We start from the raw sequence: 20,810 nt of genomic DNA on the forward strand, positions 1-20,810 counted from the left end.
CATGACATGGTAGTTATCTTGGACCAAACACTCATGCCCAGTGTAGGCGGCCAAGAATGCTGCTTTCTAGCACACTCTTTCATAGATATCCTGCCTCACTGGCTGGGTTAAGCAGTGTTTGATTCTGAGGTGTTCCTGCTACCTCCCACAAAACCTTTTCCCAGAGCTGCAAAAAGACGAGAACAGGTTTTAATATAATGCCCTCCTCGCTTTTAAATATACTCTGATTAGAGGTGTATGCCGCAACAAAGCACAGTAAAATACAGACTAGAGATATCTATCTCTAGCCGCACATGCCTGACATATTAATAAAAGCAATATATTGGACCTACTTCAAGTTTTACACTTTACGTAGATTCTTTCCATACACCCTCTCATTTCCAACTCTCAATCAAAATATTTACTATTTCTTTCATTTTCCTAGAAACTCCAAAATGTGGTTTACTGTTCTCCGGCCCTCATTTCATCAGTGAGTTGCCTTTCTCTGGGCTCCAGGTTGTATATTGTATTGCATGCCCATTGGACATGGCCATCTCGTGGAATCAATAGGTCAGATACAATTTGAAACTCCCTAGGTATTGGATTTTAAAAATTGCTTGAGGGTGGGGGAAAGAGACAGGAAGAAAAGGAATCCATAGAAACAATAACTGAAGTGGAGTGATACATTCGTGATGGGAGCTGGAGAACTCCTGTTCTTTATAATAGCTTCTCAGGGGAAAAGCCGCCCTTTTCCAGAAGGAGGTGTCCTGGGAATAGCAGAGCCACTGCCGTTCTACTCTTTTGATGAACAGAAACCTTATCAGTGCAATTCCCCTTGAGAGTTGAAGGGAGAAGGAAGGAGTTTAAGGACTTTTGCAAATTTGGAGTTGTGGGGGAAAGCAAGCCAGCATTTGGCTTATTTATTTGGGGAGGGGTTGAGGAGGCTTTTTCTGCCAAATTTAGGACCCTCAGCAGATCTCACAGATTCTGACAGCTCTCTAAGCTCGGTGCATGAGTTGATATTTGCCAGGGGAGAGAGGGGCAATGAAGTAAAAAAGATGTTGAATGAATTAAATACAGAGTATAAAAACAAAAATGCTTGCCTCCGACATAAATATAATGATGTGGTTGTATTTGCAATTGCAGCTGTGTGATGATGATGTCAAAGCATCAGTCATTAAATAAGCAGCATAAATCATTCGACTGAAGAGTAAGACACAGATACCTTCCAGTTGTCAGATTTTGAAATTATTTTTAGGAGCTCAAAGTATGGCATGGCTTTGTCGCTCATTGTTACAAGACTGAGGCTGGAAAAATCAGGAAGCAGGTAAAACTTACTACTGTTTCACCTCACAGTTTTGTGGCAGAGAGGAGGCAAAATAGGCTTTTTGTTTTTTCTACTAGAATCCTCGTAGTTTTAATCAACTGGTCAGATAACTGGACAACCCATGTTCCTCCAATAGGCTATTTATTTGGTACAAAAAATGTGGGTACACAAAGTGAAAGGATGTCATGTTAGCATCTCTCATTTGGGTACGTGTGTCTAAAAAATATTTTACCCCCAGCGGCTTATCCCATATCAGTTTGTCTCATGCTCATAGTCCATGTTCACCATGGGGGAGTGGGGAGAGGGACCTCTGCTTATCACTGTCACACCGAGGCAGGGCTGAGGGTGCTACCCCACATGATTACTGCCACACCAGTGTCAGGAAAAGAGAGGACATGATTTATACGCTGGCTGTTATGTTTCTACCTGAAGTGACATTCAGTGTACTCATTTTCAGTTACTAAGGCATGTTCACATATTGCCTTTTTTTTGGGAGACTTACTGAGGTATAATTCGCAAACCATTTGAAGTATTCAATAATGTTTAGTCATTTGCACAACTGCAACTTCAATCTATCTTTAGAACATTCTTCTTGTTCCCAAAAAATCCTTTTACCATCTACCCTTATGTCTACCCCAGATCCAGCTATCAATAGTCTAATTTCTGCCTCTAGATTTGCTTTTTGTGGTCATTTAAGATAAACAGATTTATTAAACATACAACATTTTCCACCTGACTTCTTTCAATTAGTGTGAAAGAACTTAGTTGTTGAGGTCCCTTCATGATGTAGACCTTATCAGCAAGTGTTCCTTTTTGTTGTTTAGTAATCTACTGACACATGTAAATACATGACATGTTTTTATTCTTTATCTATACATGGACACTTGAAAGTGTCTTGGTTATCATCAATAATGGTGCTACTTTCACATTTAAGTTATTGCATCAAAATAGTTACTCTTTAAAAAAAGATGTACTAGAGAGTAATATAAAGTGAGGACATATTTATTCTCAATTCCTTTTGAGACCATTACTTTTGAGAGCTGTGCAAATGAGTGCAGGGTAAAAGTTTCAGCACATCCTATGTGTGATTCACAGCCCAATGGAGTAGAATTAAGAGCCCTGAGGTAATCCCACACTTATTTGGGCCATCAATCTGTAACAAAGCAGTCAGTGGTACACACTGGAGAAAGGAAAGTCCCTGCAACAAATGGTATTGGGAAAACCATACAGTCACATTAAGTAAAGGAAACTAGACTCCTCACTCACACCATAATCAAAAATTAACTCAAAATGGATAAATGAATAGAATGCAAGATCTCAAACCATAGACTACATAAAAGACAACGTAAGAAAAAATCCACAGCATTGACTTCAAGGATGGCTTAGGACTCAACTCTTGTGTTAAGGGGAACAAAAGCAAAGAAAATAAGTGGGACTGCCTCAGACTAAACCCACACAACCAAAAAACTATCCTTAAAATGATGTACTCGTGGGCCTCCCCTGGTGGCGCAGAAGTTGAGCACTGGGCTGCGAAGCTGCCCGCAGCCTCTGCAGCACTGGTTATATCCCCAGTCTCTGGGAGGTTCCCACATGGCGCGACAGACCTCTCCTGCTGCACCCGCTGTTCCCCTCAGCAGTGTACTTCGTCAGTCTGCCTGTTCTGTTCCCTGCTCTGGCTCTGGTGAATTCTCTCACCCTCCCGCGCTTCTGACTGTACCCAGTGCTTGTATAAATAAATAAATCAATCTTTTAAAAATAATAATAAAATTATGTACTCGTGGAAGTAACCACCAAGCTAAGGCCACTCCTACTATCATTAAAATGTAAAGACATCCCACTGAATGGGGAGAAATTATTTTCATACTTAGACAACTCAGTATAAGGTAAACAAAGAACCTAATCAAAAGAAATAAAAAAGCAGTTTCACATAATTGCGATCAATATCTTTGAGAAAAATGGAAAACACATGCAAGGAATCTCTAAAAAGAATTGGATAAAAATTCTGAAACCAAAACTACTAATTAATTAGTAATTAAATACAATTACTTAAAATGAGAACTTAACATGGGTTCAATTTCAGATTGGACAGAGGTGAACAAAAAAATATTCAAACTGAAACATGGAGAATAAACACACGAGAAGCTACAAAAAGTAGTAATACAGGAGATGGAATGTCAAAGCTCTACCCTATAGGCAATTATAGACTAACAGGAAACAGAAGTAGAAACAGTTTTTAAGGAAAGAATGGGCAAGAATTTTTAAAACTTTTAAATTTTTTTAATTTTTTATCAAAAGGCTTTTAGCCAGAGTCAAGAAGCTCTACAACTCTACTGAGTATAGATTTTACAGAAAACACACTTATTTGCATTACAGTAAAAGTGGGGAAAACCAGAGACAAAGAGAAAAGACAAGCAGTTAGAAGAAAAAATTCAAATTGCCTTTAAAGACACAACATTAAGACTCATGGCTGTGTCTCAAAAGCAACAATGGGATTCAGAAAACTATAACAGAATATTATCTGCAAAGTACTGGGAAAAATAAAAACTTCAAATTTAGAACTTATGTGGGATGATACATAGTGATTGATACATAGTGAATTTATCTCTAGTGTATCCACACTGAAGTAAATACTAAACAGGTTCTTTAGCTAGAAGGGAAATGATCCTGGATTAACCCCAAAATGCACAAAAAGATGAAAATCAACAGAGATAAAATAATCATTGTGTCAAACAATGATAATGATGCCTTGTGGGATTTAAGCTAGAATTAAAATGAAAAGACAAAAAAAGAATGTGAGGCATAGTCTCAGTCTCTAGCACTGCTTGGAAATGGTTAAGAATTACTGATTTATAAATTAAGTGACAAAAATGCTGAACCAAAAAAAAAAAAAAAAACTCAAAAAACCACTTAAGTTAAATGAAATTAGCATGCGTTTAAAATCAGATTGGGCAATGTAAAAGCTACGAGTGAAGCAAAGAGAAAACTGATAGGATAGGTAAAGATTACTAACTACGTGATATATAATTGGAAGAATAACTGACAAAGTAGATTTTTTTAAAAGGTTGAAAATATCGGGTACATACAGGGGAATCTTAAATACAAGGAATAGAGTAAAAAAATACTGAAAATAGGAATAGCATAGGAACACCAACTAAAAGAAAGCTGATGAAGACCAACTAGGGCAAATCGAGATCCATCACGATAGTAATAGGGGGCTCCTGCTCCAGACAGCAAAAGGGAGGAAAATCCTGAGGCTCCCCTCCTCCTGTGGAAATGCGAACTCTACAGCTACATGTGGAAAACTTCTCCTGGGGTCGAAAAACTGGATAAATAAGAGGGGAAACCCACATCCAAGTGGGCAGAAGAAAATGAGATACAATCACACTTGGAGCCCCACATGTGCAAAACTGTTACCAATTGCCCATGACCTAATGTTACCTGTAGAAAACCACACAGTCCCCACCCCTGAAATGCTTAGAATTAATGAACAAATTGCAACCTAATAAATTTACAGTATACACATCCGGACACAAATATCAATTTGAAGACCACAATTTGGAGAAAGAAGAGACTCAAAACCAGGTACTTTTCCACAGTGGTGGAAGCTTCCTGACTCACATCAAGCACCCCAACTTTTCACACATGCATTAGAGAGATGAGCCCACAGCAAACAGCACTCAGGGCTGATGGGCTGGCAGCCGCCAGACAGGAAGCAGTAGCCAACTGAGAAACCACTATTCAAGGGCACACATGTGGATTCACTCACCCTGGGACACAGTGGAAAAGCATCCATTTAAAAAGTGCTCAGATTTTATGTGAAAGAATCTTATTTGCTAATATTAAAAGCACAGGCCTGAGGGAGGGGAGCCTGCTGGGACATTCCTGGGAGGGAGGCTGGTGGGTGCATCTTTCACTCTCCCCCTGTCTGCGTAAAACTGTCACCATCTGCACATGACAGAGTGTTACCTATAGAAAAGCATAAAGTTCCCACAGGGTGACTGAACAAATTGTAGCATAAAGATACGGTTTACAAAATCTATACACAAATATCAGTTGCATTTCTATACACTAACACCAAATAACAGTTATATTTCTATGTACTAACAACAAACAAAAAATAAGAAACCCCATTTACAACTGCATCAGAAAGAATATACAGGAAAACATTTACCCAAGGAGGTGAAAGACCTAAATCAACCCACATGTCTTCTCTCACTGAGGTTAACTCTTTGGTACTCTTGTATGACCACTTCAGTGACTCTGGACTCTATCCAAAATTTTTGTATGTCTAGAAGTGACAATGTTAGCTTATCAACCAAAAGTCAGAGTCTTCATTCACCACCTGGTTGACCTTGGCCAAGCAACTAATCACTGCAGTTCCTCATTTCCTAACTTGTGAAGTGGGAATCATGCTTTCTCTTCCCTCCTCCTGCTGGGAGAGATCAAGTGATAGGATCCATTTTGGGGTTCAGTGAATACTACTATGGAACTTACTACACGGGTTTCAGTGAATACTACAATGTGCTGCAAATGTGATTTAAAGTCATTTAATTATGTCTTTTGTTAGCTTGGTAATTTAAAAAAAAAAAACACTGTTGAAAATAATTTCTCAAAATATTTTCAAGAAAAGATTTCAATTCTATTGAAGGATTTAGTCACAGTGTGGAGTAATTTCTCTTTCTCAATTTCTGAATACAGAAAATCTTCCCCTTCCCAAATATTAAATCTATGAAGCTACAAACATTACACATGGTATGTATTATAAAAACAAACCCTGAAACATTTGTCTGGGGCAAAATAAAAGAAAGTGAAAAATTGAAGATATCAGGCATTTTTACTTAATGTAAGATATTCCCATCATTTCTTTTCCTTTTAATAAAGTGCACACTTAGTTGCTCTCTTGAAAACCAATTCCTCCTAAAGCTTCTCTCTTCATCTTTAATATGACTCTTCTCTGTAGCTCTCATTTCTATCCAGACAGCATTATTACATATCTTACAAAATCGAGCATTAGAGATTAATTACTGGTGAAGTACATTTGATGGCTCTGGGGTTTCTCTGGCTGGTAGTGAAGACTACCCCACTGGTGTCATAAAAACTGCGTAAATTTAATTAAAATGTAGCTATTTCATGGGGTCCACTATGCAAGTAGGGCCTCTGCTCTTTCATAAAAAGAAAAAAAAAAAAGAAAAAGAGAATGATCTTGTATAAAAACTCACAAGTTAAGGGTACAAAACTCTGGGAACTCTGGTGGGTGATAAGCTGCTAGAGCAGCTGGGCAAAGGATGGAGAGCAAACAGAGGGAGGGGGTCCTCAAAGCAACAGTCACTGTTTCCAACTCCACCAAGTTCCCTTCCAAATGCTTCAAGTCAGAAAAAACCTCCAAGTGCACTTTTTGGGTCTCTTCTTGCTGTTTATTCCAAAAACTCCAGGGAGCTTTAAGCAGATTTGAGTCTCCCAATAGATAAATGAGTGCCCCTTATTCCTCTGTGGCACGTACCCAATCTTAAATAAGCTAGAACAGTTGAAAGGGCCCATTTCAACATCAAGTGTCCGTCTAGGAGAATGACCTACAGCTTACGAGCCTTGGTGTATACATCTGAGTAGGGAAGATTTCACTTCTGTTGAAGGGGCTTCAATTCTAGGTCAGGGGTTTTAGATCTCTGCAGGGGAAACTTTCTCCAAAAGCCTCAGCAAATTGGGTTCTCCCTTCCCTTCTCTCTCCCCTTCCCTGTCCCCTCCCCTCTTCTCACTCCCTTATTTTCCCTCTTTTTTTTCTCTAAGTAGTAAAGAGTCACACTAGGAACTGAAATTGGAGAGCACATATTCTCACAAAACAGAATTTATAATAGTAGCACAGCACCTGTGCTAATTCATTTGGAGGAAGTATAGAATAGCCATAATAATAACTGCTAGCATTTTCATGTTCGTATGTATCAGAGATACCTGTATTATTTCCAGCTCTCATTCCAATCCTGGAAAGAACCTAGTGCCATGCTGCAAAGCGCTAAGGCTGTAAGTGATATTTAAACGAGTGGAAGTTGTGTGTGAGTGTATACAGACAGAAATTATATATACACACGTGCATGTATATGTACATTAAATACACATATATAGTATTTATGTGCATATAGAGTGTATGTATATATAATGCAGATGTACATATATCAATATATGAAATCTCTCTAACACATTGCCTGACACACAGTGTAAGTTTCCTAGTGCTAGTTCCCATCTTAGTCTTCAGTAAAACTGGATTTTAATATTATTTCCCAAAAATTCTCTAAGGTCAGAAATTTTATGATACCTTCATTGGTGGTAGTTTCTACTAGGGTTAATTAATTTTATAATGTACCAAGTTCTGCCCTAGGCAATATAGCAATGAATCACGAGAAGCCTATTGTCCTATGCTGTATGAGTCAGTTACCTTATGGCATGTATAGAAACTATAAGCTTACCCTTCCTCAGCACATCTAATTATTCTAAATACTTTGGTGCAGGACATAAAAAATAGGAAATGGGGGGAAGAAGTCAATTTTATCATTTAATTATCTCCTACCATGAGATTCTCTTTTCATTAAAATTACATTTGTACAGGTTATTTTTCCCTTTGTTCTTATTGTATAGCTGGCATCCTCAGTCCTGGACAACCTGTATGGTCCCTCTTTTTCCATTACCCAAAGACAGAGTACAGAGTTTCTGAACTCTCATTCTACATAAAGTCTGGAGCAGACCAAACTTTGAAGATTCCATATTGAGGACTGAGGGGTATGAGTAAAGTCAGAAAGAGGTTGATTTTCTTTGTTCTTATTATAGATGTTGACGTAGGTATAGAAAATGACAAAAATGTCATTATTACTTTGGCAATTCTTAAGTTTCCACTCTTGGATATTTTTTTTTCCACTCTTTTCATAGTTTCATTTACTCAATTAGACCAGTTCTAAGTTAGCTATACCTTAAAAATTGGTCAAGTTGGGTCTCCCTGGTGGTACAGGGGTTAAGACACAACCTTTGAAGCAATCCACAACCACTGCAGCACAAGTTCGATTCCCAGCCCGCCAGGGAGAAACCCACATGGCGGGACAGAACTCTCCTGTCTCACCCGCTGCTCCCCTCAGCAGTGTACTTCCATCCTTCTGCCTGTCCTGTTCCCTGCTCTGTCTCTGGTGAATCCTCTCACCCCCCGATCTCTGGCCTGTACCCCAATTCTTGTATAAAGATAAATCTTTAAAAAAATTGGTAGTTATTTTTAGAACACCTGAGTTAACCATGAATATAAGCATCTTTGGTATATGTAGAGGATGATATATTTAGAACACAGGAAAAGTTACAGCTATGATTTTTCTAAATGAATTTTAAAACTCCAAATTGAGAGACTCTCACTGCAATTTAGTGCCTGTAGAAGGACACAGAAAACCAGATCTTCCACCTCCCAATAAAAAGTCACATAAAAAATTAATTTAAAAAGATATACACTAAACAGTCAGAAGATAGTTTCCATAAGTCTAATACTACAACTTTTCATTAGACACCATCCCTCTCATTTAAAAGAGAATTCAAAAGTACATAAATTTAATATTTTAAATTCTATTTTCTTAAAAGAGAGGCAATAAGTATCCACTGACCACAACCAATAAACTACTCTTGTGGTACATCCTGCTGTCCAGGGACATATCAATAATGGACAAAAGGTTAAAGTAGAAGACCAAATACATAGTCATACTAAAAAAGAAAAGAACTTTGCAATGTTAACCTGGAAACACATGCTAAGGGTGACAGGGTCTGAACCCACACTTTGCTGTCCCCCAAGTTAAACAGCAAGTGATGGTGAGCAGAATTTAATGATCTAAGGTTTGAAAGGCTGGGTTAATACTATGCTAATACATCTAAAACATAATTGGAGAATACAAAGAAACAAGTGAAATTCCTCTCACAAACCAAATCCAAACACATTAACAGAAGCCAATGGTGCCATAGCCTTGTGCTCACTGCTCGAATGTAAGTTGGCCTGAGTTCCAGCTGAATTTCTTTGTCTATGTTTTTCTGTGGTCACTGAAGTCTGTTTTGCCCACTGGTCCAGCATATTAAAAATGGAGAACTAATGATTTGGCAAGTAGCCTCCAACAGACTACAGGAAATTGATGAATAGTCTCAAGACCCATAAGCAGAGTAACTCAGAGAGCTGCTCTACACTATTTCTCAGAGTTTCCCTAGCAGGATTGACTTTTAGCAGCACAGAGAGATAATTGGCTCAGTGATACACCTATTAATGGCTATTTCTCTTCTGTATCTTCAATCTCCATTCGTGTACTGGTGTTTCCTTTACTGTCCAAATAAACCACTTGCACTCAAGCCCTTCATGCAAGGGCTGCTCCATGGAACCCAAGCAATGATAGATACTGAGAAAGACAGATGAAAATAGCAGTAGAAGAAACATGGATTGTCTTGGGGAGAAAATAATGTGATGGAATAGTCTGACAAAGCTTTAAAACAAGACTGCTTAGTGCCCACATGTAAATGAAGAGTAAGTTCTATTAAATAACAAGAACTTAGGGAACACAAATAGGCAGAAATGAAGCAAGACCAAGAAGATATGAAACAAATCCCATTAGAAATCTGGGAAGGAAGATATACAGTCTTCAGAATTCAAACACCCTTGAGATGTAGTAAACTTAGCACTGGACAAAATTGAAGAGTAAATCAGTGAATTAAAAGAGAAATTCAACCAGTATGCAGTGTGCAAGATAAAACAAAGGGAAAAAAAGCTGATGTGATGGGAAGCTAATGAAGCAATGCAGGATAAATTGTAAATTGTGCATCCCTATCTTTTATTACATGATGGTTCAAGAAGAAATGGAGAAAATAGCATAGAAGATGATATATTCGAAGAAATGAGAATTTTCCAAGTATCCTAAGATCAAAGTGAACTCACTACTAAGCAGGGAAAATACAAATATATGAGTGAAAACCAAAAATATACTTAGACACAATTAAGCTAAATAGGATAGTTAAAGAATGCCTTAACCTCCCCGGTGGCGCAGCGGTTGAGCGCTGGGTTGTGAAGCTGCCCGCAGCCTCTGCAGCGCCGGTTCGATCCCCGGCTGCTCCCCGGCCACCGGAGGAGGGTCCCGCATGGCGCGCAGACCTCTCCTGCCGCCCGCTGCTCCCCTCAGCAGTGTACTTCGGTCCTTCTGCCTGCTCTGCTCCCCATTCTGGCTCTCGTGAATTCTCTCACCCTCCTGCGCTTCTGACTGTACCCAGTGCTTGTATAAACAAAAACAAAACAAACAAATAAATAAAAACATGCCTCTATTAAAAAAAAAACACAATAAAAAATAAAATAAAGAATGACTTAAATGTTATGAGCCAAAAGGACAAACAACCTACAAAGAAAAATATTTGGACTAACAACAAACTTCTCATCAGAAATAGATTCCAGTTGATAAGAGAAACATCAAAAGGTTGAGGATGCTAATATTTAAGACAGTAAAGGGAAGAAATGCATGAGAGGGCCATTGCTGCACAGCATTAACAGTGATTAGTAAAGACATTGGTTTATAGGAAAAAAAAAAAAAACTTACAAGCCGAGGGATATCAGTAAATATGTTCCCCCAAAGGTGATTACTCCATTAAGAGTCTTGGGCTAGACATTTTTTGAAGCACCATGGAGAGCGTTCGTTCTAAGAGAGGGGTCCTGCTTCTTTGCACTCTCACTTATTTATTAGGAAGTTAGAGAAGAGGGGAATGTAGCAGGAAACACTAGTCAATTCCAGCCCACTGGGCACTTCATGGTTGGAAGTGGCTTTCTTACAAAGAGGTTATTTTGAAGTTATTTATATATTGTCTTATTCTTCTGTTGTACCAGCTCTCTCGGGCTAGCCTACTATAAAACAAGTACAAGGGGGAAGGGAAAGAGCCACTAAGATCTTTCATTAAATTTCTGTTTATTTCCCCTAAAAAAGATAGTCTTGGGGGCCTCCCTGGTGGTGCAAGGGGTTAAGTCTCAGCACTATGAAGCTATTGGCAGCCACTGCAGCATGAGTTCGATCCCTAGCCAGGGATCCCTGGCCAGGGCTAACCCCCTTAGCACAGCAGACATCTCCTGTCTCACCTGCTGCTCTGCACAGCAGTGTATTTTGGTAGATCCTCCTGTGTATTTCAGATATCCCTACTATATCTCTGGTGATTCCTTTCACACATCACCCCCACCATACCTCTGGCCTATACCCCAGCTCTTTTATGCATAAATAAATAAAATAAATCTTTAAAAAACGGTAGTCTTTGTAAGTTTGAAAATACTTAAATTGCCATTCAGATTCCAACAGCAGTACGACATGCCAAATTCCATGAGATACTCTCCTGCTGATTTTTCACCTAAACATACTGATAATTTTGCTAGCCTTTTAAAGTAGATCGGTTGGCAAGAATCCTTAGAGACCAGAGTAAATGAAAACATGAATCCAGAGAAAGTAGCAGTGCACAAGATCCCACCTTTTACTTTGAGGACTGAGTAACCCTGAACCATCTTGAGCTTTAGTATCCATGTCCTCCTGATATCTGAAGGGTGGGAAGCAAAACTTGTCCCAGATAAATGGTTTCACAAGAGACATCCCACATGCATAGATGAGAGATTATTAAAGTTACATTCTCAACTCGAAGGATGATAAAGAACTGGCTTCCTTTTACCATCACTATATAGAGTCAAATCATAAAACACTTGGGAATTGATGTTGCCTGCTAACTTTTCAAAGACTCAGAATCCATACAGACTTCTACCTTTACTGAGCTTCCAAATTTTGAGCAAGAACATGTTCTCATTTTATGTAATACAATTTGATCTTAGATTTAAAAAAAAAAATCATACTTCTCCTCTCCTAAAATAAGAGACACAAGTCCAAATTTATCTGATGCATCTCAGGAATGCTTTTTGCCTTTTCCAGTTTAGTGAAAATTCTATCTTGGTGTCCTTTAACTTAAAAACCAAATTATAAATTTGTAAGCACTTATTTTATATAAAATACTGAAGAATGAATGGTTGAGAATAGAAAATTGTGTTGAATGTAAACAATACAGATTTCTAGCAAAGGAAAAAAATATTTGTCTCTGCAACTATTATAAGACTGAATTAGGATATTTAATATCTTCTTTACTGCCCATTCTCGAATTTATTGGTTCTCAATCAGCTTGTTGATGAACATGGCTTTGTACATAGTGAGGTATCAGACTGATTCCTGTTTAGTCTGAACCCTGATGCGATCTTGGTTGTCTTGCCTATGTTAAGCCACTGTTTTTTTCCCTTTTCATTTTTGCCATCTGCTATGGGAAGTACGCTGAGTACCAAGGTTCTCATCTGGGCTCTACAAATACTTTGCTCCTCTGTAGAACAGCTCATCTATCTTCCTTGCTAATCAGTCTTAGTTACCTCAGTCATTAAAGCAAAGGGAAAATATGAGTAACAGTAAGTGGTAAACATGTGGTTAAATTGAAATGAACATTGATCTATAAAATTATATCCTAAAATATTATCCTTAGTTATAAAACAGAGAAAACAAATTAGGAAACAGCAAATGAAAGTAAAATGTTCTCAGGTTCTTATAGTTTTAGAAATGAACAGAGTAACTTATGTGATCTAAGCATACAAAGTTGATTGATCATGCAGTCCCCAAAAATTAGATAAAATAATGGAATAAAAAAGAAATTAAGGGCCTCCATGGTGGCACAAGGGGTTCAGATGCAGCACTATGAAGCTATCTGCAGTCACTGCAGAACAAGTTTGATCCCCAGCCAGGGAGGTGACCCACCTGGCACAGAAGACCTCTCCTGACTTGCCCGCTGCTCCCCTCAGCAGTGTATTTCAGTCAGTCTGCCTGTTTTGTTCCCCACTCTGTCTCTGGTGAATCCTCTCACCCCCCGCACGCACCTCTGGCCTGTACCCAGCCCTTGTATGCATAAATCTTTCTTTTAAAAAAAGAAATCAGTCAAAAATATGGGGGAGGGGGAAATCGCAATAATTGGTCAAATAGAAAACAAAATAAAAGTATTATCACTCATATAAAATGTGTGACTATATATGTAAAATATTTAAAGACAAGGATTTTCAAAGCAGATTAAAAAAAAAAAATCTATATGGTATTCATCACATCAGAAAACCCAGAAAGAAAAATACATCAAAGCAGTTAGGAAAGACTGAGACTCAACATTGCAATAAGCACCTCTGCTGATGTGTGGGATCCCCAGCCTCCTTGTTCTCAGGGCAATTGTCTTGGTGCCCAGAGTTCCTGCTGCTCAAGCTAAAAGTACAGTCAGGGAGGAGGCCCCTCACCAAGGACAATGTCCTGGTATGAGGAGCGCACTAAGAAACCAGTATCTGCTGAAAACAGCAGGAAGATATTATGGCCAGATTAGCAAGATCAACTAAAATACCTTACTTGTAAAGATTAGCAGAAAGTTAGGTAAGAATAGGAAATAGAGTATGCTTTGATGAGAGGAAATTATTGAGTCCCCCAAGCAATAGCCCCTGGTCACTCCACCCTAGTTTGCACCAGAAGATAATGCATCTCCATGCATACACATTTCCATGTGCTTACCCACCTTTTCTGAACTTGATTCTCTTTTTTAAGATTTATTTACTTATGCATGCAGAGCTGGGGTACAGGCCAGAGATGCAGGGAATGGAGGATTCACCAGAGACAGAGCGGGGAGCAGAACAGGCACACCGACTGAAGACACTGCTGAGAGGAGTAGCGGGCAAGACAGGAGAGGTCTGCTGCATCATGTGGGTTGCTCCCTGGCCAGCTGGGGATCGAATTCATGCTGCAGAAGCTGTGGATTTCTTCATAGTGCGGTGCTTAACCCCTTGCACCACTAGGGAGTTCCCTGAACCTGATTCCTAATAAATACAAGACTACCCTCAGATTGGAGCTGCACATTCTTGGTGTAGTCCCTTCTAGGGTTCTTGTCACACCAACCCAATTTTGGCCTTTTAGTAATCGTTCCCTTATCCTGCACAGCTCCTAATGTTCCCACTCTGAAGTGGCACTGATGACCCAAAATCAGGAGAGAATTTAAAACCCAGAGCTTCTCCCTTAAAAAAGGATTCATACCCAACAAGCAGGAACCCAACTTTTAAGACAATTTCATTTGAGAAATGAACCTCAAGATATCTAGCTTTGAAAACCAATGAAGATCATGTCCTTAAAAACCACAGGGTTGTAACAAACAGAAAAATGAAAAAGGAATTAGTTGTGGCCTCACTTGCCCCAGTAGCCTTGGAGCAGCACTTTCAATATTTCTAAGACTTAAAGCACAAGTCTGAGGGGCAAGGGACTGCTGAGATATTCTCAGTATGGAAGTTGACAGGTATCATCTGTACACAATCACTCTGTCTTGCTTAATTTCAGTGGACCCATCTAGTCTTTATTTCCCCAAGAAGATGCCACTTTTAAGCTTCCCAACTGCCGTGCTCAAGTCAGCAATTGCCATCTTCACATTCTCCCTCTGCCATGATCCAAGGCACTAATGTGTATCACATGGAGGGGAGTTTTTACATGCGCCAAGTAGGAGTTTTTGCAAGTGCCTTGTGCCCCAGTTTTGGCAACTATCTCACATTGGATGATCCTTGTTCAACAGGCAGCAGGTTATGGGAGCTTGTGTTCTTGACTCCCATGGGACTGCAATAATCAGAAAGACAGTTATTGTCAGGCTATCACCCACATAGCACTGCACTGATTGCAGAATGAAATGAGTCCCCAGTATTTCTGAGAAGAGGGCTTTTTGCTTTTCCAACAGCTTTAGCCAGGTGAACAGCCCATTAGTGGAAGACTTCTAGGAGTACTTCAGTATTCTCAGAGAATAGAAGCAAGTAAACACAACCTTTGAACTCTCCATCTGCCTTGCACCAGATGCCAATCATTCCCAGAAAAGAACTTAAACCCAGGCAGTTGTCCTGATTTTTGTGATTGCTGCCAAGGGACAACTCCAAATCATCTGGCTCTAGTTGCCAGTGGAACATATGATTATGATCCCATAGGACTGTGCTTGTTTACATACTTTAAAGTTGCTGCCTGAGCATCTGACTTCCAATCAAGCTGAATCTAGGTGCTGACTAAATCTCCTTTTAGTCATATCTTGGCATACCCTCAACTTCTAGGAGCCATTAAAAATGAATGTATAAGATTTTAGTATGGTATCTTTCCTAATTAATGGTTTGTCACTACAAAGTGATCTTCTCCCATTAAAAAACCCTTTAGCTTTAAACCTTAATAACTTGTTATTGGATGTAAGTCTCATGCTAATCACCACACAAAATCTATTGCAGATACACAAAAACAAACAGAAGAATCTAATTATATCACTTGTGAATGTCATCAAACCACAAGGGAAGAGATCAAGAGAAGAAAGGAACAGAGAGGAATTACTAAGTATCCAGAAAACAATGAATAAAATCATAATTAGTATATATTTATAATTATTACTTTAAATGTAAATGGAATAAATTCTTCAATCTAAAGTCATACAGTGGTTGAATATATTTAAAAAAAACTTATCTATAGGGCCTCCCCGGTGGCGCAGTGGTTGAGTGCTGGGTTACGAAGCTGCCCGCAGCCTCTGCAGTGCTGGTTCGATTCCCGGCTGCTCCCCGGCCACTGGAGGAGGGTCCCGCATGGCGCGCAGACCTCTCCTGCCGCCCGCTGCTCCCCTCAGCAGTGTACTTAGGTCCTTCTGCCTGCTCTGCTCCCTGCTCTGGCTCTGGTGAGTTCTCTCGCCCTCCCACGCTTCTGACTGTGCCCAGTGCCAAATAAATAAATAAATAAATCTTTAAAAAAAAAAACTTATCTATAGGGCCTCCCTGGTGGCGCAGAGGTTGAGCGCTGGGTTGCGAAGCTGCCCGCGGCCTCTGCAGTGCTGGTTCTATCCCCGGCTGCTCCCCGGCCACCGAAGGAGGGTCCCACATGGCGCGCATACCTCTCCTGCCACCCGCTGCTCCCCTCAGCAGTGTACTTCGTCAATCTGCCTGTTCTGCTCCCCGCTCTGGTGAATTCTCTCACCCTCCCGCGCTTCTGACTGTACCCAGTGCTTGTATAAATAAATAATAAATTAAAAAAAAAAAAACTTATCTATAGTATCTAGAAGATACTTCATATTAAGGATACATCCTGAAAATGGAGAGAAAAAGATATTCCATCAAATGGAAACTAAAAAAAAGCAATGTTAAATATACCTGTGCCAGACAGAACAGATTTATAATAAACACTAGTAAAGGTCAGAAAAGAGTATTAAATAATAGAAGGGATAGTCCAACAACAGGGGGATATAACATTTGTAAATAGGCATTCAACAAGGAGCACCTAAAAACATAAAGTATATATAGGAAACCTAAAGGGAAAAATACAAATATAGCAGTAGGTGATTTTAATAACCCACTTCTATTAAAGGATTGTCCAAAAACAAAACAAAACAATAAAGAAAAATTTTCAATAATGTGATAGATCAGATGGATTTAACCAATACCAAAACATTACATATAAAAACAACTAATACACATTCTTCTGGTGTGCATTTAAAAATTTTTAAAATAAAAGTTAATTTAAAAATTATGTCTAGTTGCTAGATGAATGGATACACTAAGTCTCAATAAATTGAAGATTGAAAGTGTATTTGACACTGTTTGATCACAGTACTATAAAACTAGCCCTTTGCACTCCGAACCATTCTGGACATTGGCTACCAGCTACTCGACGCTACTTTGCAGCGGAAACATGCATTTACAGACCCTCGTATTATTTAGTATAATTTTGGAACCAAGTAACGTATTATAATGATATTGGACTTATATGAATTGGGTGACATCGAGGAATGTATATTTGCAAAAAAACAATATTTTATTGTTTATAATTTTTTACAGTATGATAAGTTTTGTAACACTCCTCAATATGCGTGAATGATATCACTATCACTGCTGTTGTTTTGTTCTACAATTAGTCTTTCTAACGTGTCTGTAAAGAGGTCTATCTGGAGCTCATCTTCACTACTACTTGTGTCATGAGACTCATTCATGGTTGGACGCTTTGCCATTGTTTTAATAAAAAATATGAATGCATGGGTTGAAAATTTCTAATTGTTATTACTGACAAGATGAAATTTACCAAAATAGCTTTCACCAAACAATTTATTCACTAAGAAAAGAATCACTTTTCTGATTTTCTCCTCATTAGATCTATGTGCACTGCTCGAAGCTTCAAACCAAAATGAGCTCAGCTTTGAAAATCTTTTCCTCCAGATGTAGACTTGTTTATTTGTAATTATATATCTCACTATACAGTGCGCGGTGTGTTCGAAAACCAACCTTTCTTCTACAAACTCCCCTTATCGCTCTTTTCAAGTGGCGTCGCGAAGTGCTCGGACCGTCGTGAGCACGCATCTCACGTTTTCGTCCAACACAAAACCCACTGACATTTCTTGTATATATCTTAGTAATTTTACAATATTTTGATTTAATTTCTTGTGCCATTTCAAGATAAAACTTCAGGGAAACATGCATGTCTCAAAAAGTTGTGTTGAAATAACTCAATTCCCCGTAATCAATAATAAATTGCAATGTCCCCTGAGAGGGGACATCCAAGTGATATGCTAGAATTCCAATGTCCCCTGAGAGGGGGATAGCGTAGTGCAAAGGGCCAGAAACCAGTGACAAAAAGAAAATCAGAACATTCACAAATATGTGAGTTTAAAAATGTGTTCCTGAACCACCAGTGTGTCAAAGTAGAATTTAAAGCAAAATCAAAATCTACTTTGTGCCTAATGAAAATTGAAATACAACACACTAAATGGATACAGCATTTTAAGAAGGGAATACATAGGAACAAATGCCTATATTGAGAAATAAGGACACTCAAACAACCTATCTTTATACCCTGAAGAAAATACAAAAGAACTAATAAATTCCATAGTTAGAAGGAAGGGAACAACATCAGAGTGGAAATAAATGGAATAGAGACTAACAATAGAAAAGATAAAGGAAAGTAAGAGCTAGTTCTTTGAAAAGATGAAAAAAATGGACAATTATAAATCCGAGACATCCTGCAGGGGAGGAGGAGGGAGAGGGATCAGAGGGAGGGAGAGAGGAGCATAGGGACTGAGGTGATGGTGTACGGGTACAGTGGTGAAGGAAACTCTATGGGGACTACACCTGAGGGTGGGGGGGAAGCAAATATTGTTTAAAAATTAACAATGATGTAAAAAATTAAAAAATGTAATAGTAAATATAATAAGAAAAAAAAAGTAGACCTTCAGTTAAAAGGTTGCAAACAATTATATTCACGGACATTATGATTGATACCACAGAAATACAAAATATAACAAGACTATGAACAAATATATATTTTAAGTCTGCATAATAGAAAATTTGAACAAACCTAGTAATAGCAATGATAGTAAACCAGTAAACAAAAACCTCCAAACAAAGTCAAGGGCCAGATGGCTTAACTCGTGAATTCCAATGAACATTCCATAAAAGTTGATAACAATCCTCAAATTATTCCACAACAAAAAATAAAGAGGAAGGGACACTTCCAGACTAATTTTATGAAGTCAACAGCAACCTGATACTAAGACAATAAGGAATCACAGAAAAGAAAATTACAGACCACATCCTCACAAACATAGATGTGAAAATCTTCCACAAGGAATTAACAATCCAGATTCATAATGCATTAAAAGAATTACACACCTTGATTAGAAGGATTGACAGTTACCTATTGCATAATGACATTTCAGTCAAGACAGACTGTATTATCCCCAAATTCCTGTTGCCTGGTGATGTCATTGTAATGTCATGGTGTTTTGTAGCAGATTCATTTCTATGTTTACTACACATCTGATACTACATCTCTTGATTTCCCTAGTACTTGATTTAATCTTGTGTTGTTTTTGTATCATAGCCTCTATGCATGAACCAGTGACTGTCCATGCTTCCAGTAAAAGGCTACATCAAGTGATTGAAAAGGAGAGAAAATTAAATGTGATTAAAAAGTACAAATGGAAAATCAGTGACAGTTATTGCTCAGCAAGTTCCATTCCATTGTAGTTAGAATCTTGAAGAACAAGTATGAAATGAAGATGTTAATGACACTAACAAGAATTTGAGAAGGACCTATATTAGATAGGGAGAAACTTGTAATGATCTGGACTGAAGACCAGACTTGAAAGCATATCCCCTTTCAACACCATGGCAATCATGACTGAAGCAAAAGTTTTCTGTGATGTTGAAAGAAATGTCTGGACTAAATTAGGATGTTGGGTTTGCTGCTATCTCTATGAAACTCACACAATGTCAAATTATTGAAAACATTTCTTAGGACATATTCCCATCATTAAATGATTCACAGCTATCATCTAGGGATGCAAGAATGGTTCAACAGCCACAAATCAATGTGATACACTATTAACAAACTGAAGGACAAAAATCATACAATCATATCAATACATTTAGTACAAGTTTTTCACAAAATTAAACATTGTTTTAGACATAAACACTCAACACAATTGATATAATAGTACTATACCTCAACATATAAAAGTCATATTGACTATACTCAACAGTGAAAAACTGAGTTTTTCTTCTAAAATCAGAAACAAAACAGGGATATCTTGTCCTAGCCACTTTTATTCAACATGGCATCAGAAGTCCTAGCCAGAACCACTAGGCAAGAAAAAGAATTCAATTCAGAAAGAAAATAAAATTGACTAGATACAATGACATAATATTATATATAGGAAACCTTTCAAGATTCCACCAAAAAAGTTGCAGAACAAATTACATAAAGTTACAGGATATAATATCTGTAAGCATATGGTCAGTTCCACTTGCGAACAATGAGCTATCAGAAAAAGAAATTAACACCTCCTACAATCCCATCAGAATGAATAAAACTAGGACTATATTTAAACAAGGAGGTAAAAACTTTTACACTGAAAACTTTAAATCACTGATGAAAGACACAAAGAAAGACGTGGAAAGATGTTAATATATCCATATCACCCAATGAAATCTACAGATTCAATACAAAGACTAAAAAATTCCAATGTTATTTTTCACAGAAATAGAACAATCCTAAAATTTGTATGGCAATACAAAGAAGTCCCAAATAGCCAAAGCAATTTTGAGAAAGAAGAACAAAACTGATGTATCTCATGTCCTTATTCAAACTATATTATAAGGATATACTAATAAAAACAGTATGTTATAACAAGCATAAACACAGATACCTACATCAACGGAATAAATCAGAGAGCCCAGATATAAACCCACACATGATGGGCAATTTAAAACAAAGGTACCATGAATTAATGTTTTTATGTCCTTTGGGTAGATTCCTAGGAGTGGAATTGCTGGATCATAGGGTAGCTCCATTTTTAGCAGTTTGAGGAACCTCCACAGCTTTCCACAGCAGGGAGAGGGGAGTAGGAGCACAACAGGGGTGGGAAGAACACATGGTGATGGTGC

This window comes from Talpa occidentalis, unplaced genomic scaffold (genome assembly GCF_014898055.3).
Source record: "Talpa occidentalis isolate TD23 unplaced genomic scaffold, MPIMG_talOcc4v2.1 talOcc4.11, whole genome shotgun sequence".
NCBI classification, from domain to species: Eukaryota; Metazoa; Chordata; class Mammalia; order Eulipotyphla; family Talpidae; genus Talpa; species Talpa occidentalis.